A 14,104-nucleotide genomic window follows, 5' to 3' on the forward strand; every position below is an offset into this window, starting at 1 on the left:
ATTAATTATTAAACCCTATCATTACATAGCCTATTTTATTTACTTATGTTAATATAATTATTTATTTAATCATTTAAATTTTTTCCAGTGTCATTTTTAATTCTATTTTGTTTCGTTTAAAACAATGATAATGGTAAGGTGGTGCCTAATTATGATGCTATAAAATTATTAATTATGAAAATATAACTATGTCCATTTAATTGTTTTTATTTTTTTTTTTTTTTTTTTTTGTTTTTGTTTCTTTTTGGGCCTACATAATTTTCTTTATTGTTATTCTATTTTTTTGTTTAGCTTCAACAACCTACATCGCACAATTACAATAAAACAGTTTTTATTGCTGAAAAAAGAAAATATGTATATGCAAAATAACAAAATAATTAGTTTTTAATTTTCTCAGTGTAGCGCATGTTTTGGCTTTACATTTAAATGCTTTAAATTTACGAGGATAACATGAATCACAATAAAAAAGAGGAATTGGAAAAATAACAAAAATCAATCGATGCTGATAAGCATTAATGCCGGTAATCAGCCTTTACACTGGGCGACATAAGTTGTTGTCTGTTTTCACTCACCCACTTTGTTGTTCTCGAAGAAGGCCTTCTTGTCGATGCTGTTTTGGAGTGTATTAGGAGAAAATTAAAATTTAAAAATATAGCCGCATGATTTTTTAGTTACGTTTTCATATTTGATATTAATTATACAGCTACATATTATTTATTTTATTTTACTGTGTTTAGTTACGTTTTAATTTGTTTTTTGTATTCTTACTGGCAACGAAACTTTTTATTGCACTGTACGATTTTAGTTGGATTTGCTAAGCTCACGCTCTTGTTTTTTTTTTCCTAGCATATTGCCTGCTCATATGCATCACCATCACCATCACTGTCATGGTTTTTATTTTAACACCTTTTACATGCCTATTTTAAATTTTATTTCTTATCCGATTTGGGGCACTTCAATAATAATTCATTTCATAATTTGGCAATAATGATGATGTTTCGAGAGGGTTTAACTCTATTGGTATTTAATAAAAAAAAAGATTTATATATATGTATTTACACTATTCTGCATGTTTTTTTTTTCTGTTTTGAGGTCGGGTTTTTTCTTAAGATTTTACATTTTTACTAGTCGTGTATTTAATGAGTTGTTTTAACCCATTTCCTCGTCTTCGTTAACTTTTAATTTGTCACTAGATTTTAAGGGTTTTTAATTTTTAATTTTTTTAAATCTGCACTGTGTTTCACACGTTTATTTTTGGGTCACTTTTTGTGGGTTTTTCTCTGCTCCAAGCTGCTGCGAACTCCAAATAAATTTTCCCCAGCAGAGATAGCTGTTCCAGCCGCCTGTTTTTGGCCGGCGCTGAATAGCGTAACCAATCTGCTCTGCTGCCTCGTTTATCTACAGGAATTAAAATAATTAATGTTGTGCAAACGAGCCCAGGAATATTTTTAGAAATATTTACCCAGTGCTTCCTTTTCTTGTATTTTTTTCTGCTCAATCGACCTAGCGATTTCTCGCCGTGTAGTCGAAGAAAATAAGCGTGACCTACACGTGCAAAGAAAATATTATTATATGTCGATCGGCTTGGACATTTTTTTTATAAAAAATATTTACCTTGCCGACACGGCAATCTTTGGCAGCCGGTAGATTGGCGTTTGTTGATGGCCTTTTTCAACCGATGCCGAAATAGCAGTGGGATTAGGGTCCGGAGCACATGTGCATATGCTCGCTCGTATATTTTCCCTGCTGGGTTCGGGACCAACTTCTCAGCTTGACGACTCCAATAGAAAAGATCGAAGCCAGAAGCTGGAGACCCAAAGAACCCTTCACCGATTTGCACTTCGGTATTCACCAGCTGGTGGTTTCAACTGTCATTTTTAAGACGTTGCCAGATAAGAGGTCGATACTAATTATCGCTACTATTTTTAGGCGCGGATCATTTTAATTTAAAAAAAAATACTAAAAAGTTTTTATATGGGTCCATTACACCACCAGATAATCTAACGAGGCTCCGAGGCACGATTAGCTGGAATTAGCTTCGAAGATCCTTGGCGTGATATGTACCGATTTCTTTGCCTTGTAATGTTTCGAGCAAGTAATAAGCTGTTCCTACTTTTTTCTTCACTCGACATTTTGAAAACTGCGGCCCTAATTTCTTATTGAAATTCTTAGAGAAATTACTCAGGTAAAAGTTGCGTTTAAACACCTCTTGGCCTTCTTTGTACGAGACTGGCCTGGATCGCAAGTTGTATTGCGTCGCATTACGCTCATAAGCCGTGCGGCTATTTTGCTTAATCTCCTCTCGTAACCAATGAAGTTTATCCTGACAATTCAAAAGCGGAGATTCTTCCAAGAGAGATAGCTTTCTCAACAACTTATAATCACTTCCATGATTTACCATATTGAAACCAAACAAAGCCTTGTAAGGTGAACAGCCAAGGGCTTGGTGCAGCGAGGATCGCAATGCCGAGGAAATGCTAGTTAAATTAGAATCCCATTCGGTTTGATCTGCTCGCAGATAGGATCGTATCGCAGCCAATAAGGAGCGATTTACCCTCTCCGCCGCGTTGCTCTGAGGAGAATATAACGCGGTAAGCGTATGCTTGATTCCAAACTTAGTTAAAAAGGCTTCAAACTCATTAGACTTGAATTGAGATCCATTGTCGCTTACGAGGATCTCGGGTGTTCCAAATTCAGCAAAAATTCGATTTCGCAGAAAATCTATTATCGCGGAAGATGTAAATTTTTTTAGTGGACACAACCAATGGTAACGACTGAAGTGATCAAGGACAATAAGTAACCCTATGTGACCTTTCTTGCTTCGCGGGTAAGGACCTAATATGTCAACATACAGTTTTTGAAACGGCCTGCACGAAACACTTTGTTGACCCATGGGAGGCCGTAATGTTGTGTTCGGGGCTTTAGTCTCTTTGCAAACATCGCACTCGCGAACGTATTCTCGAACTTGTTTGGACAAACCTGGCCAAAACAAGTGTCTTCGCAAACGTTCAATTGTTTTCTGCATTCCCCCGTGCGCAGATATAACGCAGTCATGCGCTTGGCGGATCGCCTCTACTCGTATTGCCTCCGGCACCCACAACTTCCAACAGTCCGAGTCCTGGGCTGCATTTCCGGAGGGGTGTTCGGTGCGAATGTACACAAATCGGTCTGCCGTTCGCAGATCCGGGAACTTTTCTCTATTTGCTTCTATTGTTTCCTTGAGCTGGATGTAATCAGGGTCTAGGAAGGATGACGATTCTAAATCAATTTCGGGACCTATCCATTCCACACTATCGATTTCTGGGTCACAAATGCGAGATAACGCATCTGGAGCAATATGATCTTTCCCTTTACGATGTGAAATAGTGAATTTAAAAGCTTGCAATCTAAAAATCCAACGGGCTAATCTGCCAGATACATTCTGCTGTCGCATAAGCCAGAGAAGGCTTGAGTGATCTGTCACTACTTCAAATGGCTGTAATTCTAAATAGCACCGGAATTTTTCGATCGCTAATATCACTGCCAGACATTCGCGTTCCGTTACACTATAGTTTCTTTGCGATTTCGAGAGTTTTTGGGACATAAATGCCAATGGTCTTCCCTCTCCGCTATCAGATACTTGTACCAACACAGCACCAATGCCGTAATCACTAGCATCACAGTGTACAAAAAATTTACGGGAAAAATCCGCATTTTGTAACACAGGCGCTGACGTTAGCAACTGTTTCAATTTCTCCATGGCGTCCTGGGCTTCCGGAGACCACTTAAAACATTTTCTTGTTTTTAAGACTTCTGTAATAGGACAGGTGATTTCTGCAAAGTCTTTTATAAATCGCCTGTACCAACCGCATACACCCAGAAAACGTCTCACTTTTTTCAAATTTTTCGGTGTTGGCCAGTTAATTACACAGGATATTTTTTCCGGATCAGTGGCTATTCCACCACTTCCGATCACATACCCTAGATAATTCACCTTAGTAACAGAAAAGTGACTTTTCTTTATGTTTAGAGTTAGGTTAGCTTTTTTGAATTGATCTGCAATACGCACTAGAACTGCTAAATGTGACGCAAAATCTTCTGAGACAATGCATAGGTCGTCGAGATATCCGAAAACGCAATGACGTAAATCTGGCGGAATTAAGTCATCCATTAGCCGGGACATCGTCGAGGGAGCATTACATAAGCCAAAAGGCATGACCGTAAACTGATATAATGCTCGACCTGGAACTGTAAATGCAGTCAATGGTTTCGCTTCCTCTGTCAACTCGATTTGCCAGTAGGCATCTTTAAGATCCAGTTTCGAAATCATATTTGCTTTTGGCAAACGAGCAAATATGCCTTCGATGCTTTGCAGTGGGTAAGCATCTTTTTTAGTAGCATCGTTCAGTTTCCGTGCGTCAAGGCATAAACGAACTTTGTTTGGCTTTACCACCAGCCGCATTGGAGAACTCCACGCACTTTGCGAAGGTTCGATCACTCCGAGGCTAAGCATGCGGTCAATTTCCGTATACATAAGCTTTTCGACAGCTGGGCTCACCGGATAATAACGCTGTTTCACAGGCTTGTTTTCTCCTATGTCGATACTATGCTTAATCAGGACAGTGCGACCTAATCCTTGTTTTTCAAAATTCGGAAATAACTCTTTAACAGCCTCAAGTTGCTGTTTTTCTTTTACTGTTAATGGGTATTTTTCCTCCTCTTCACTTACTTCTATTTCCTCATTCAATATAGAACTAATGATCCCAGGAGCTAATTAAAAAGCTCGCCAGAAATCTATACCTAATATTAACCTCTGGGCTATAGACGTGATTATGAATAGTTCTACCTCTTTCTCTTTATTTTGATACTGCATTTTTACTTTGAGACTTCCTAGAACTTGGTGAGACTTGGCGTCAGCGGTTTGGACTTGAGACAAAATTGCCTTAAAATTGGGATACTTTGAAAAGTCCGTAAGCGCTAGGGATGAACCAATACAACTTATGTTGGTCCCTGTATCAAGCAAACCTAGTTCAGAAAAATCCAAGAATGCTACGCTGGCATAACTACGACGATCAATGTTGTTTTGAAACACAGTTGACACAATCATAGTTTTCTTCTTTTTTAACGAACGATAGTACTTTCGCATCCTGAGGGTATTCCGTCTACTCTTTTTCACGAGTCCAGCAAAAATTCGTTCTCTTACTAGATAATAGTTTCTTAACCTCTCATGATAGGGCTTAAATAATATATTAACTTCAGGATTCGACTTTTGATCTAACTTATTTTCTAAGATGCGAAGCTTTTCAACATCTGTTCTTGAGCTATCTTCTACTTCTGGGACACCCTTCCTGGATTGGATGCCCCCCCTTGCCGGTTTTCCGCCTTTCGCTTGCAGTTTTGGCAATTGGGTGTATATATTTGCGGGGCTCCGCAACCATAACAAAAAATACGTCTCTCGGCCAAGCAATTTTCCCATATGTGACCGGGAGCCTCACAGTTCCAACACAACAAAGGAGTTGTGCGTTGAATTGCTGCAATTTCGTTATCATCCTCACATTCCTGAGTCTCACTGAGTTGGTTGTCCTCCACCGCGTATACGCGATATGGTCCGGGCTTAGTTTGTGGTGGCCGCACTCGGCCTGCTTATGAACCAACCTTCGTAACTCGGAAATAGATGAAATGTTTTCAAATAACAATCTCTCATTCATGTCGATCAATAGATTTCCTTGTATCATCTCTACTAGCTCGTCTTCTGCAAAACTCACTGATAGTCTATCCATGAGCTTACAAACACTCTCATAAAACGTATCGAACGACTCTGCTGGCTTTTGCTTCCGGGAGCGAATTTGTTCACGTAACTCTGTTGCTGTTCTGCTCTCACGATATTGTTCTCGAAAAGCAGCGCAAAATTCTCTCCAGTTGAATGTTTGAACCCTTTTATGGTATCTCCAGAACCAACTACTAGCTTTACCAATTAAAAGATGATGAATATTTCTGCTGATAATTTCTAGATCACCGTCAAAATGTTCAACTGTCAAAATCTTCACTCGGTATAGAAATTCCTCTACCGATAATCCCTCTACTGTTCCATCAAACCTTACTCCCCATTTCTGAAGAACATCTGCGATTTTATGTGGACCAAGAGTATGCATATGCATACCATTTGCGGACCTATAACTTCGAAGTGTACCTGGGCTAGCATGTTCAGCTACTTGTCCGGGTGGCGGTGCTAGGCTCCCACTTCCTGACATAGATGACAAAACCCGAGTCACTGTTTCTCGAACGATAGATTCTATCTCCGCTCACGGTACACTATTGGCTACTGGCGGATTATTCTGTCTTCTTTGCCTTGGAGGGCGACCTCGTCTAACTGGTGCGTTGGCGACTTGATCTGATCTTGCCCTAACTCCTTGATTCGTAGGCGTACTTCCTGGTGGATGTTGGTTTTCTGAATTTGATAAATTTGACTGGTCATGAACTCTGACCAGAACCTCGGTTTCCTATGGCTACCTACAACTACTTTCCAATCTTTTGGCTGTACTGCTTTTAAGCAGCAAGGACACTCTTTATGTACTGGTACATGTGTTTCCAAACATTGCTTATGAAAAATGTGATTACAATGCGTTATAACACAAGGTTGTGTGTTTAGCATAATTTCTTCGCAAATAAGACAGATATTTGCTGCCGAATCTGCTTGATGCTGAGTTTTTCCTGACTCAAAGCTGTGTCCAAGTGGCATACTTAACAATTTTTTTTTCTTATGGCGTTTTCAGGGAGACATAAACAAAAGATGCATACTTCTGGGCTTTCTACTAATTCTGTGCTTTATGAATTTATTTAAATTTGGCTATTGCAATTAGTAAATGTAATTCTTGTGCATGACCTCCATTATCTACTTTACTGTAAAGTTTTCTACGGACAATAAAACACATATGCATTTATATTGTATTCCAGTAGCTTACCTCTAGTTCGTTTTCCAACAATGATCACACAATAGAACACATTGGATCAAGACTTTCTCTTACTTTACTCAAGTTGTTAATTATTCTGATAGCAAGCTACCTGTAATCTCGGTCGAAAATTTCCGAATACTCAAAAACTCGATTTCCAAAGATGTATAACAAAATCAATCAGTTTTCTTGACTACTTTCATAATGGTAATAAAAATCTCATCAAAGACAAAGAGCTTTCAGATTATGACTGTTGTAACAACCCGATACTGTTCTCACAAATTACAAAGGCTAAAGCGAAAAACGATTTCGTTTCAGCTCTGTCACTCGTTAGATCATACGTTGATGTTATTTGGTTGCAAGCTATTTTATTCCAAAGAATTTTCTTTTTCAGAATTAAATTTCTACGGTCGATGCCTATCAGCACTCGCTAATAATGGATCGCTTTCCAATAGTCTATTTAAAACTTACTAAAGCTTGATTTACAACTTTCAATAATCAGGGGTTAGTACCTATATAAAACAAACATTTAAGCACCTGCCTTTTAGCATTAGCGACTGCACGGTAAATCGAAGGGCTGATCGCACCTGCCTGTTGGGCGCCAAAAATCTATGTGACGTAATTTCGCCGTTGAAAGGGGAAAACATAAACAGGGTATCGTTGTTCTCGATCATACCTCCGAGTGTTAACCACATTCAGGCTTGTCGACCCTTAACCAGCAGCTGAGCGGGACCCATTGATTCCTAGCTCTAGCGGGAGATGTGGGGGGGGGGTTTTTGCTGCGGATAAGGATTGTTACGTCAAAGGTTTTTATTATAGAGTCCCTCCTGAATCTACACAATGAGACGATCCTCATTCGAAACCAACACACAAAACAATTGTCTCATAATTAGTAAAATATGAAACAAGGCAAAACTAAACTGCGAGAAAAAAAATTGAGAAACGAGAAAGCACGAATTAGTGTTTGAGCCTGCCGGGGTGGCCTTGGCTGTTGTTCGCCACACCCTATATCTTTACCCTCCCAACCATGGTCCTTCTTGTAATCGTTAGCGACAGACCCCAAAAGTATTTACGTATACATCAGTTTGTTAGTCTCCCATGCCATAAGTAAGAAAACTTAAAAATTCATCATCATTATAATAATTTTTAATAATCAAACAAAAATTCCTTTTCCATATTTTTCAGTGTACATATCTCCAATTAACAATAATAAACGAAGTCCTAATATAATTATTTTTCTTCATACATGTCTGCTAGATTTCAATGACTAATTTATTTATTTATTAATTATTAAACCCTATCATTACATAGCCTATTTTATTTACTTATGTTAATATAATTATTTATTTAATCATTTAAATTTTTTCCAGTGTCATTTTTAATTCTATTTTGTTTCGTTTAAAACAATGATAATGGTAAGGTGGTGCCTAATTATGATGCTATAAAATTATTAATTATGAAAATATAACTATGTCCATTTAATTGTTTTTATTTATTTATTTTTTTTTTTTTTTGTTTTTGTTTCTTTTTGGGCCTACATAATTTTCTTTATTGTTATTCTATTTTTTTGTTTAGCTTCAACAACCTACATCGCACAATTACAATAAAACAGTTTTTATTGCTGAAAAAAGAAAATATGTATATGCAAAATAACAAAATAATTAGTTTTTAATTTTCTCAGTGTAGCGCATGTTTTGGCTTTACATTTAAATGCTTTAAATTTACGAGGATAACATGAATCACAATAAAAAAGAGGAATTGGAAAAATAACAAAAATCAATCGATGCTGATAAGCATTAATGCCGGTAATCAGCCTTTACACTGGGCGACATAAGTTGTTGTCTGTTTTCACTCACCCACTTTGTTGTTCTCGAAGAAGGCCTTCTTGTCGATGCTGTTTTGGAGTGTATTAGGAGAAAATTAAAATTTAAAAATATAGCCGCATGATTTTTTAGTTACGTTTTCATATTTGATATTAATTATACAGCTACATATTATTTATTTTATTTTACTGTGTTTAGTTACGTTTTAATTTGTTTTTTGTATTCTTACTGGCAACGAAACTTTTTATTGCACTGTACGATTTTAGTTGGATTTGCTAAGCTCACGCTCTTGTTTTTTTTTTCCTAGCATATTGCCTGCTCATATGCATCACCATCACCATCACTGTCATGGTTTTTATTTTAACACCTTTTACATGCCTATTTTAAATTTTATTTCTTATCCGATTTGGGGCACTTCAATAATAATTCATTTCATAATTTGGCAATAATGATGATGTTTCGAGAGGGTTTAACTCTATTGGTATTTAATAAAAAAAAAGATTTATATATATGTATTTACACTATTCTGCATGTTTTTTTTTTCTGTTTTGAGGTCGGGTTTTTTCTTAAGATTTTACATTTTTACTAGTCGTGTATTTAATGAGTTGTTTTAACCCATTTCCTCGTCTTCGTTAACTTTTAATTTGTCACTAGATTTTAAGGGTTTTTAATTTTTAATTTTTTTAAATCTGCACTGTGTTTCACACGTTTATTTTTGGGTCACTTTTTGTGGGTTTTTCTCTGCTCCAAGCTGCTGCGAACTCCAAATAAATTTTCCCCAGCAGAGATAGCTGTTCCAGCCGCCTGTTTTTGGCCGGCGCTGAATAGCGTAACCAATCTGCTCTGCTGCCTCGTTTATCTACAGGAATTAAAATAATTAATGTTGTGCAAACGAGCCCAGGAATATTTTTAGAAATATTTACCCAGTGCTTCCTTTTCTTGTATTTTTTTCTGCTCAATCGACCTAGCGATTTCTCGCCGTGTAGTCGAAGAAAATAAGCGTGACCTACACGTGCAAAGAAAATATTATTATATGTCGATCGGCTTGGACATTTTTTTTATAAAAAATATTTACCTTGCCGACACGGCAATCTTTGGCAGCCGGTAGATTGGCGTTTGTTGATGGCCTTTTTCAACCGATGCCGAAATAGCAGTGGGATTAGGGTCCGGAGCACATGTGCATATGCTCGCTCGTATATTTTCCCTGCTGGGTTCGGGACCAACTTCTCAGCTTGACGACTCCAATAGAAAAGATCGAAGCCAGAAGCTGGAGACCCAAAGAACCCTTCACCGATTTGCACTTCGGTATTCACCAGCTGGTGGTTTCAACTGTCATTTTTAAGACGTTGCCAGATAAGAGGTCGATACTAATTATCGCTACTATTTTTAGGCGCGGATCATTTTAATTTCCAAAAAAATACTAAAAAGTTTTTATATGGGTCCATTACAGTATGCAAATGTATTAGCCTTCTAAAAACTAATATAAGTACAAATTCTGCCGTGGATACATGCATTATTAGCTGAGTTGTAAACTTTTTGTTTTCAAAATTACACTCAATTGTAATTGCAAATGTATTAGCCGTGTAAAAACTATTATAAATACACATTCTGAAGTGGATACAGACATTATTAGCTGAGTTATGAACTTTTTGTTTACAATTTACAATTGAGTGTGCAAATGTATAATGTAATGGACCCATATAAAAACTTTTTAGTATTTTTTTAAATTAAAATGATACGCGCCTAAGAATAGTAGCGATAATTAGTATCGACCCCTTATCTGGCAACGTCTTAAAAATGACAGTTGAAACCACCAGCTGGTGAATACCGAAGTGCAAATCGGTGAAGGGTTCTTCGGGTCTCCAGCTTCTGGCTTCGATCTTTTCTATTGGAGTCGTCAAGCTGAGAAGTTGGTCCCGAACCCAGCAGGGAAAATATACGAGCGAGCATATGCACATGTGCTCCGGACCCTAATCCCACTGATATTTCGGCATCGGTTGAAAAAGGCCATCAACAAACGCCAATCTACCGGCTGCCAAAGATTGCCGTGTCGGCAAGGTAAATATTTTTTATAAAAAAATGTCCAAGCCGATCGATATATAATAAAATTTTCTTTGCACGTGTAGGTCACGCTTGTTTTCTTTGACTACACGGCGAGAAATCGCTAGGTCGATTGAGCAGAAAAAATACAAGAAAAGGAAGCACTGGGTAAATATTTCGAAACAATTCTTGGGCTCGTTTGCACAAGATTAATTAATTTAATTCCTGTAGCTAAACGAGGCAGCAGAGCAGATTGGTTACGCTATTCAGCGCCGGCCAAAAAAAGGCGGCTGGAGCAGTTATCTCTGCTGGGGAAAATTTATTTGGAGTTCGCAGCAGCTTGGAGCACAGAAAAACCCACAAAAAGTGACCCAAAAATAAACGTGTAACACACAGTGCAGATTAAAAAAATTTAAAATTAAAAGCCCTTAAAATCTAGTGACAAATTAAAAGTTAACGAAGACGAGGAAATGGGTTAAAACAACTCATAAAATACACGACTAGCTAAAATGTAAAATCTTAAGAAAAAAACCCGACCTCAAAACAGAGAAAAAAAAAACATGCAAAATAGTGTAAAAACACATACATAAAACTTATTTTTTTTGTTTGTTCGATTAAAAACCACTAGAGTTAAAACCATATCGAATCATCATCATTAGTACCCAATCATGAAATTATGAAGTGTCTCAAATCCGATAAGAAATAAAAATTTAAAATAGGCATGTAAAAGGTGTTAAAAAAAACAATGACAGTGGTAGTGATGGTGATGCATATGAGCAGTCAATATGATAGAAAAAAAAACAAGAGCGTGAGCTTAGCAAATCCAACTAAAATCGTACAGTGCAATAAAAAGTTTCGTTGCCAGTAAGAATATAAAAAATTTTTAAACTAAACAAAAAAATAAAACACCAGAAAATAAAATAAATAATATGTATATATAGAATGAATATAAAATATGAAAAACGTAGCTGAAAAAAAAAAAATTTTAAATAACTTCTACATATTTTAAATATTAATCAAAAAAAAAAAAACAAACCAAACAAACAAATTAAGATCATGCGGCTATATTTTTAATTTTTAATTTTCCCCTAATACACACGAAAACCTCATCGACAAGAAGGCCTTCTTCGAGAAAAACAAAGTGGGTGAGTGAAAACAGAAAACAAATTATGTCGCCCAGTGTAAAGGCTGATTACCGGCATTAATGCTTATCAGCATCGATTGATTTTTGTTATTTTTTCAATTCCTCTTTTTTATTCTGATTCATGTTATCATCGTAAATTGAAAGCATTTAAATGTAAAGCCAAAACATGCGCTACACTGAGAAAATTAAAACCTAATTATTTTGTTATTTTTCATATACATATTTTCTTTTTTCAGCAAAAGAAACTGTTTTATTGTAATTGTGCGATGTAGGTTGTTGAAGCTAAACAAAAATAGAATAATAATAAAGAAATAAAATTATGTAGACCCAAAACAAAAAAAAAAAAACAACAAAAAAATAAAAACAATTAAATGGGTATAGTTATATTTTCAGAATATTTTCTAGCATCATAATTAGGCACCACATTACCATTATCATTGATTTACACTAAACAAAAAAGGATTATAATGACACTGAAAAAAAAAAAAATTAAATGATTAAATAAATAATTATCTTAACCATAAGTAAATAAAATAGGCTATGTAATGATAGATTAAACCCTATCATTACATAGCCTATTTTATTTACTTATGGTTAAGATAATTATTTATTTAATCATTTAATTTTTTTTTTTACTAAATAAATAATAATAATACTAAATAAATAAATAATAAATACTAAATAAATAAATTAGGCATTGAAACCTAGCAGACATGTATGAAGAAAAATAATTATATTAGGACTTCGTTTGTTATTGTGAATTTGGAGAGATGTACACTGAAGAATATCGAAAAGGAATTTTTGTTTGATTATTAAAAATTATTATAATGATGATGAATTGTTAAGTTTTCTTATTTATGGCACGGGAGACCAACAAATTGATGCATACGTAAATACTTTTGGGGTCTTTCGCTAACGATTACAGAAGGACCATGGTTGGGAGGGTAAAGATATAGGGTGTGGCGAACAACACCTAAGGCCACCCCTGCAGGCTCAAACCCTAATTCGTGCTTTCTCGTTTCTCAATTTTTTTTCGCAGTTTAGTTTTGCCTTGTTTCATATTTTACTAATTATGAGACAATTGTTTTGTGTGTTGGTTTCGTATGAGGATCGTCTCATTGTGTAGATTCAGGAGGGACTCTATAAAAAAACCTTTGACGTAACAATCCTTATCCGCAGCAAACCCCCCCCCCCCCCCCCCTCACATCTCCCGCTAGAGCTAGGAATCAATGGGTCCCGCTCAGCTGCTGGTTAAGGGTCGACAAGCTTGAATGTGGTTAACACTCGGAGGTATGATCGAGAACAACGATACCCTGTTTATGTTTTCCCCTTTCAACGGCGTAATTACGTCACAATAAGCCGTGTAAAAACTAATATAAGTACAAATTCTGCCGTGGATACATGCATTATTAGCTGAGTAATGAACTTTTTGTTTACAAATTTACAATAGAGTATGCAAATGTATTAGCCATGTAAATACTAATATAAGTACAAATTCTGCCGTGGATACATGCATTATTAGCGGAGTTGTGAACTTTTTGTTTACAAATTTACAATTGAGTATGCAAATGTATTAGAATTGTAGGAATTAATTTAAATTTAAATTCTGCAAATTACAAAGGCTAAAGCGAAAAACGATTTCGTTTCAGCTCTGTCACTCGTTAGATCATACGTTGATGTTATTTGGTTGCAAGCTATTTTATTCCAAAGAATTTTCTTTTTCAGAATTAAATTTCTACGGTCGATGCCTATCAGCACTCGCTAATAATGGATCGCTTTCCAATAGTCTATTTAAAACTTACTAAAGCTTGATTTACAACTTTCAATAATCAGGGGTTAGTACCTATATAAAACAAACATTTAAGCACCTGCCTTTTAGCATTAGCGACTGCACGGTAAATCGAAGGGCTGATCGCACCTGCCTGTTGGGCGCCAAAAATCTATGTGACGTAATTTCGCCGTTGAAAGGGGAAAACATAAACAGGGTATCGTTGTTCTCGATCATACCTCCGAGTGTTAACCACATTCAGGCTTGTCGACCCTTAACCAGCAGCTGAGCGGGACCCATTGATTCCTAGCTCTAGCGGGAGATGTGGGGGGGGGGTTTTTGCTGCGGATAAGGATTGTTACGTCAAAGGTTTTTATTATAGAGTCCCTCCTGAATCTAC

The 14,104-nt window shown here is 36.3% G+C and overlaps 3 long non-coding RNA genes across 3 annotated transcripts; 1 reads left to right on the forward strand and 2 right to left on the reverse strand.

The window, feature by feature from the left end:
- Window positions 1-1,068: 1,068 nt before the first annotated feature.
- LOC121503207 (uncharacterized) lies at window positions 1,069-1,719 on the reverse strand. The gene is made up of 3 exons (XR_005991333.2): window positions 1,615-1,719; window positions 1,463-1,545; window positions 1,069-1,398 (listed from the first exon to the last, which is right to left on the reverse strand). It is a non-coding gene; the product is annotated as an uncharacterized lncRNA (long non-coding RNA).
- Window positions 1,720-9,280: 7,561 nt separating this feature from the next.
- On the reverse strand, window positions 9,281-9,932 carry LOC121502534 (uncharacterized). Its single transcript, XR_005991043.2, has 3 exons — window positions 9,828-9,932; window positions 9,676-9,758; window positions 9,281-9,611 (listed from the first exon to the last, which is right to left on the reverse strand). It is a non-coding gene; the product is annotated as an uncharacterized lncRNA (long non-coding RNA).
- Window positions 9,933-10,919: 987 nt separating this feature from the next.
- On the forward strand, window positions 10,920-11,371 carry LOC121502537 (uncharacterized). The gene is made up of 2 exons (XR_005991045.2): window positions 10,920-10,960; window positions 11,024-11,371. It is a non-coding gene; the product is annotated as an uncharacterized lncRNA (long non-coding RNA).
- Window positions 11,372-14,104: the final 2,733 nt, after the last annotated feature.

Source organism: Drosophila kikkawai, unplaced genomic scaffold, assembly GCF_030179895.1.
Source record: "Drosophila kikkawai strain 14028-0561.14 unplaced genomic scaffold, DkikHiC1v2 scaffold_285, whole genome shotgun sequence".
In the NCBI taxonomy this organism is placed as follows: domain Eukaryota; kingdom Metazoa; phylum Arthropoda; class Insecta; order Diptera; family Drosophilidae; genus Drosophila; species Drosophila kikkawai.